We start from the raw sequence: 7,867 nt of genomic DNA, 5'->3' as shown, positions 1-7,867 counted from the left end.
ATTGAAGGGCTTGAAGGGTGTCCTTGGTGAGACGGAGCCCTATGAGCTCGAAAGGAATCTCTCTCTCTCTCTCTCTCTCTCTCTCTCTCTCTCTCGTGCGCACGTGTACGTCCACGCACACACATGCAATGCGACTCTCTCTCTCTCTCTCTCTCTCTCTCTCTCTCTCTCTCAATAACATGGATAACTACTCCTTCATTTGCATGTATTTTCTCAAAGTCAAACTACCCTAAGTCTACACCACACGAGTTTTTTTTTTCAATCTTTTTAAAGAAATAAAAACTTATATATATATATATATATATATATATATATATATATATATATATATATATATATATATATATATATATATATATATATATATATATATATATATCAATATTGGTCTTGAAAAAAAGCTCTTTAAAAGAAAAAACCAAATATATCTTTAAAAATTAAATTCTCATTAAATAATAAAATCTCCACTAAATTTATCTAATTTTTGTTATGTACATTTAAACCAATACATTTATTCTATGTAGAGGAGAAAGTCTTTTGACTTTCTATGACTAAAGCACTTTCTACTACTAAAGAAAAAGAAGTTCTTTTGATTTTACATTCTGACAAAAGCTGAAAAGCTGCATGTTGTTTCTTACAATCTTACTCGCCCTTTTGCATTTTAGAGAGGTTTTCTCTTAAGTGAAGCAGTGAGTGACACATGGAGGGTCTCTCCTTCCTTGAAAAATTTAAGCTGCATTATAAAGAGTATAGATAGATAATTAACATTGGTAGCATTGCTAAACCAAGATACACTTAAAGGAGGAGACTCTCTCTCTCTCTCTCTCTCTCTCTCTCTCTATCACAAAAGAAGTAGAGCACTCCTAAGTTTTTAGAACAAGGGCTAGCATCTTATGAAAAACAATGTCTATGAGAAGCTCCCAAGCTCGGTATCAAAGAATACTTTGTATAATCTTACATATATTTATGTGTTAGAATCTTCAAGAGGTTGTGTAACGCATTAATTTTAGAAATGCAATAGAATATACATGTAGGAATAGAGTATTGATCGTGTTTCACTTGGAAGAGAAGATATCCCTACAAGAATAGAAGTGATGTTTCTTTGGCCGCAGCAACGTGCGGGTCACATACTAGTCTATCTATACTATATATAATTGAGCTTAAAATTTTCAAGGAAGGAGAGGGCATCCATGTGTCACTCTCTCCTTCATTTCAAGAAACATTTGGTTTGAAATGTAAAAGTGAAGAGTAAGTGAGAAGTCATTTGGTTTGAAATATAAAAGTGAAGGGTAAGCAGCAAGTACTGTGATGGTAAAAAATGAAAAGACTTAGTTTTGACTTCTCAGTTTTGTCAAAACTAGTACGTGACCCGCGCGTTGCTGCGGCTAAGAAGAAGCAATCATGGCACTCTCCTCCCTCACCTTCCCTCAAAGGTGTTAAGTATGGAGCCTGATTTACCCTTGCAATTTTCTGTGGTAAAAGCACACATTTGTAAGGCCCCCATTATGAGGAGAATCCATCGTGCGTGAAGGAAAATCACTCACCGGAAACCAAAATTTTCACGGACAAGAATCAGGGGCAACTTTAAAGGCCTCGGGGGCGGAGGCCCCCGAGACTTTTTTTTCGCCGGAATATTATGGCCGGACGGCGGCCGGAAAGTGGTCGGAAAACAATTGGTCGGTTGGCCGGTGGCTGGTAGTCAATGGTCGATGGCCGGTGGTCGGAAGTCAATGGCCGGTGGCCAGTGGTCGGAAGTCAATGGCCGGTAGCCGAATTCAATGGCCGGTGGCCGAATTCAAAAGCGGACTTGTCTTCTCAAGGGCGGCCACACATGGGCGGATTGGAGGGTCCGATTTGGACTTATTCGCACAAGGGCGGCTACACATGGCTGTCTCTCATAAGAGAGGGCAGCCCTTTTGGCCTATAAAAGGAGGCCATTTCTACACACATTTCATAGTGTGTGAAGTTGATGCAACAAGGTGAGTGTGAGGTGGTGAGAGTGAAGCAAGGCGGGAGCTCCATTAAGGGTATAATCCCTTTGTAAATTACTTCTTGTTTTGAAGTACTAAAGCCATTGAGTGGCTGCTTTCCCGTGGACGTAGCCCACATTGGGTGAACCACGTATATCGTGTGTACTCTCTCTCTCTCTCTCTCTCTCTACTCTATAATCTCGTGTATGTAAATCTGTCTCTCTCCATTAAGTAATCTACTCAATTATCTATTTAGCTACGTCTTATTTCCTAACAAAAGGTGGCAACATGTACATATATACAATAGTATGTGACCTGTGCATTGTTGTGGTCGTAAAGAAGTAACTATGGCACTCTCCTCCCTCACCTTCTTTGAAGGTGGCAATATGTGTGTGTGTGTGTGTGTGTGTGTGTGAACACACACACACACATGTATGTGCATTGATAGTGGCCTAGCCATGATCTTAGAAGACGATTCACACAATCAAATGCACTTTTGTCAAAGTTGATAATGGGATTTCCACAAACCTACTCTCTTTACCAACTCTCTCTCTCTCTCCCCCCCCATGACAAACTTGAACTACATTTGGAGTTGGTATGTGGACGGATTAACTGTGGCATAAGCAAGCGAGTCCCTCTCTATTTGTAGAAACGTACCTAACCTTCGAGTTTTCCTTAGTCTCTCTCTCATGTACGCACGTCTCGTGCACTCATTGCAACAATCAACAACTCAGTGGGGGAGGGCAGGGGAGGGGGTAGCACAATTGCTTGTGACACGTGGAGGTGTCAAATTTTCAAGAACTTTAAGAAAGAGTATAGGAGTGCGTATTTATAATAATATGTTAAAATTTTAAATATAAAATTATACAATTTGTTAAATAATATCAATATTGGTCTTGAAAATTTTTCTTTAACAAAAATCCAAATATGTCTTCAAAAGCCAAATTTGCATTGAGAAGCAAAATCACCCTTAAATTTATCTTTTTTCTATGATTTACTATAGTAGAGTAGAACATCTTTTGTATAATAAAAAAGTAAGCTTTTTTTTTAATTTGTCAAAAGGCTTTTCATTCAAACAATTTGGTTTTCATTCATACAGTCTTATCTTCACTTATATACATATATATATATATATATATATATATATATATATATATATATATATATATATATATATATATATATATATATATATATATATATATATATATATATATATATATATATATATGTGTGTGTGTGTGTGTGTGTGTGTGTGTGTGTGTGTGTGTGTATACATATATATCGAAATATTTAAAGAGACAGAGAGAGAGAGAGTTTTTGCAGAGTGTGGTTTTGGTAGAATGACCTATCTTTCAAGGTTGTTGTCATCCTCTCTCCACTTAGCTTACCATGGAATTTTACTATCTTTAGGAGAGGCTTTTCTTGCACTTTTTGGTTTTTTTCATTTGCGCATGTAGCTAGTTGTACTAGGTTCTCACAGTTCAATTTGTTGCTTTAGTTCTCTCAGATTCATCATCATCTTGGCATTCTCAGAGATTTTTCAAGTAATACAAATAAGCCTCTTTTGAGAGAGAGAGAGAGAGAGAGAGAGAGAGAACAATTAAAAATTCCTTTTTATTGCAAACATGTAGTAGATTGGTTATCCAATTCCCTTCTAAGGAACAAATTCGGAGTCCCAGATTTATTGGAGGTAGAGCTAATTTTCTTCTTCTTCTCCTCTCTCTCTCTCTCTCTCTCTCTCTCTATATATATATATATATATATATATATATATATATATATATATATATATATATATATATATATATATATATATATATATATATATATGTATACATATATATAGAAATATTTAAAGAGAGAGAGAGAGAGAGATTTTTCACAGTGTGCTTTTGGTGGAACGGTCTATCTTTCAAGGTTGTTGTCATCCTCTCTCCATTTAGCTTACCATGGAATTTTAATATCTTTAGGAGAGGCTTTTCCTGTACTTTTTGGTTTTTTTCATTTGCAAATGTAGCTAGTTGTACTTGGTTCTCACAGGTCCAATTTGTTGCTTTAGTTCTCTCATATTCATCATCATCTGGGCATTCTCAAAGATTTTTCAAATAATACGAATAAGCCTCTTTTGAGAGAGAGAGAGAGAGAGAGAGAGAGAGAGAGAGAGAGAGAGAGAGAGAGCAATTAAAAATTCCTTTTTATTGCTAACACATAGTAGATTGGTTATCCAACTTCCTTCTAAAGAGCAGATTCAGAGTCCCAGATTTATTGGAGGTAGAACTAATTTTTTTCTTCTTCTCCTCTCTCTCTCTCTCTCTCTCTCTCTCTCTCTCTATATATATATATATATATATATATATATATATATATATATATATATATATATATATATATATATATATATATAGATATATATCACACACACACAACGTCTCTTTGCTCTCTTCTTCTTGTTGATTGGCTTGCTCTAACACACACAACCTCTCTCTGCTCTCTTCTTCTCTTTGAACGATGCCCTCTCTCTCTCTCTCTCTCTCACACACACACACACACACACACACACACACACACACATGCACATGCATGCTCGTGCGTTCATAGTGGCCTATCCATGATCTTAGAAGCAGATTCACACAAGCAAGTGCACTCTTGTCGAATCTAACAATGGCCTTTCCACAAACCTTCTCTCTTTACCAACACACACTCTCTCTCTCTCTCTCTCCCCCCCCCCCCTCTCGCGTGATAAACTTAAACTACATTTGGACCTAGCATGTGGTTTGCTGAACTTTGCAATAAGCAAGCAAGTCCCCCTCTATTCATAGAAACATACTCAACCTTGAAGTTTTCCTCACTCTCTCTCACTCTCTCTCTCTCTCTCTCATGCTACATACACTCATCGTAACAATCAAAAATTCGGTGGGAGAGGGGGCGGGGTAGCACGTTTGCTTGCAACACGTGGAGGTGTCAAATTTTCAACAACTTTAAGAAAGAGTATAAGAGTAACTATCTAGAGTAATTTTTAAAATTTTTAAAATACAAAATTACAAAATTTGTTAATATAATATCAATATTGGTCTTGAAAAAATCCCTTTGATTTTTTTTTTTCAAATATATCTTCAAATTCAAAAGTCAAATTTGCAGTAAAATTCCCCTCCCAATTTACCTTTTCTCTACGAGGCATATTTAACATGATACTTTTACCCTCTTGAGTAGGTGAAAAGTCTTTGGGCAAAAGAAAAGTAATAAGTCTTTTGACTTTTTATTTTCAAAAGGATTGTCATATGGTCATTCCAGCAGTTTTACCCCTTCACTTTTTCACTTAAGATTAGATGTTTTGTAAAAAAAATTTGAAGTGAACCAATGAGCGACACTTGGAGGGCCTCTCCTTCCTTAAAATTTTTAAGCTGCATTACACACAACCTCTCTCTGCTCTCTTCTTCTCTTTGAACGATGCCCTCTGATCTCTCTCTCTCTCTCTCTCTCTCTCACACACACACACACACACACACACACACACACACACATATGCATGCTCGTGCGTTCATAGTGGCCTATCCATGATCTTAGAAGCATATTCACACAAGCAAGTGCACTCTTGTCAAATTTGACAATGGCCTTTCCACAAACCTTCTCTCTTTACCAACTCTCTCTCTCTCTCTCTCTCTCTCTCTCTCTCTCTCTCTCTCTTAGCGTCCCCCCCCCCCCCCCCCCCCCTTCCCCCTCAAGTGATAACCTTAAACTACATTTGGACCTAGCATGTGGTTTGCTGAACTTTGCAATAAGCAAGCGAGCCCCCCTCGATTTATAGAAACATACTCAACCTTTAAGTTTTCCTCTCTCTCTCTCTCTCTCTCTCTCACATGCTACACACACTCATCGTAACAATCAACAATTTCGGTGGGAGAAGGGATGGGGTAGCACGTTTGCTTGGGCGACACGTGGAGGTGTCAAATTTTCAAGAACTTTAAGAAAGAGTATAAGAGTGACTATCTAGAGTAATTTTTAAAAATTTTAAAATACAAAATTACAAATTTTTTTAATATAATATCAATATTGATCTTGAAAAAATATTTTGAATTTTTTTTTCCAAATATATCTTCAAATTCAAAAGTCAAATTTGCAATAAAATTCCCCTCCTAATTTACCTTTTTTCTATGAGGCATATTTAACATGATACATTTACCTTTTTTCTATGAGCCATATTTAACATGATACATTTACCAGAATTCCACATATAAATTTTGAGATTCACATCTAAATCTGCCCTCCCACCTCGAATTCCTCGTGCTGCTTTGGATTCGGTCACGCCGTCTTGGGTTCACTCACCTTCTGCCTCGGTTTTGCTTGTGCTCAACGTTAAACCTCGGATTTGTTTTCAAATACAAAGCTTCCAATGCTCATATAGTAGAAGTAGATTGCGTCTAAAATTTTTCATATGCATGTTTACCAAGTGTCTCAGCAGAAGCATTGTGTATATGAGTGGCTATCAGATTGCTTGAAAGAAAAACACAAGTTTTGTGTATTCTCACGTATGAAAATTTGAAATCCACCTCTAAATTCTAGTTTTGAAGATAGAAAACCTACAAATTTTAGGGAAAAATCATTGATGAAACATAGCAAAATTGCCTTTAATTTTTCAATAAGTCGGTTTTTAAACTTTTTTGAAAAAACATTGTATTGTGTGCAAATGCTCAAAGTAAACTTAGGTTTACCTATGAATTTTGAGATTTAGCCATAAATTCTCTTTATTTTTTCCTATACTCATAATTGTAGATTTAGCAATATAGATTTAGCAACAAAATTCTAACTAGAAGGCAAGAGAAAAAACCAAGTTTAACACAAAGCCTAAAGAAATTTAGTGTAAATTTTCTCTGCCTCTTGCCTTTGCCACCTCGGTTTTGCTCGTGTCACTTCAGATTCGTGCATGCTGCCTTGGGTTCGCTCCCCCTTTATAACAATTACTGGTCTATAAAGCTTGTAAATAGCGAAAAATAACTTAACATAGTGAGCATTTCATTAAGAGCAAATTCCTAATGAGCATACAAGAGTGCTTCATTGGAGATAACAACATTAGCATAACACCCAAATAGTTTGGCATAACAATACTTGAAAGAGAGAGAGAAAAAGAACAATTGACATCTATTGAGGACCGGATTTACATGGACCGGTCCCCCCTCCATTAGGCATTTGTATTATAACTTCTCCCATTAAGAGAGACTTTGTACAATACAATTCTTTGTGTTCCTTGGTAAAAACTCGTCGGTGCTATGAAGATGGAAGCTTCATGCACCAAATTTACATGTGATAACACATAACATCAAATACTCGTTGGTCTGAGACCCAAGACTTCACACACCTTCGAAGATGGTGAGAGCTAGCGGGGTATGAGAGTAGATATAGAGGAATAAGGAGTATTCTTACGAGAAAGAAGTATTTCATCACTTAATTACTCTTGTAGCTTTGCTTAGCTTAATAATTAGATAATAGAGGAGAGAAGCATGGCATTGAAGCTTAGCTCTTGGTTGGATTTGCATTCCATATCCAAGAGTTATTGGTGTAGGTCTCCATTCTCAAACTTGGAGAAGAAGATGAGCTTTCCATTAAAGCTTGGAGAAGGAGATGATTTTCTTGCTCTACACATGAGTTGTGTGAGTGTGTGTGGAATAATGCCCTTCCAAAACAGTCCCCTCGCTCCTCTTGGTTGACCCCCCTTGCCAATTACTCATGCTGCATTCCTATTGGCCCTTGAAAAGCCTAGCCAATAGTATTTGAGTATAAGTTTTACTCTTGCTGGCTTCCTATTGGCTCGTAAATAATTTGGCCAATAGCCTTTGAGAGGCCCAGTCAAGAGCCTTGTGACAAGTGTCCATCCTTTTTTCCATTTTGTAAATGCCAAA

This window comes from Adiantum capillus-veneris, chromosome 3 (assembly GCF_014529385.1).
Source record: "Adiantum capillus-veneris isolate H3 chromosome 3, ASM1452938v2, whole genome shotgun sequence".
NCBI classification, from domain to species: domain Eukaryota; kingdom Viridiplantae; phylum Streptophyta; class Polypodiopsida; order Polypodiales; family Pteridaceae; genus Adiantum; species Adiantum capillus-veneris.
The sequence above is the reverse complement of the archived record's forward strand: the minus strand, read 5'-3'. Positions refer to the sequence as shown.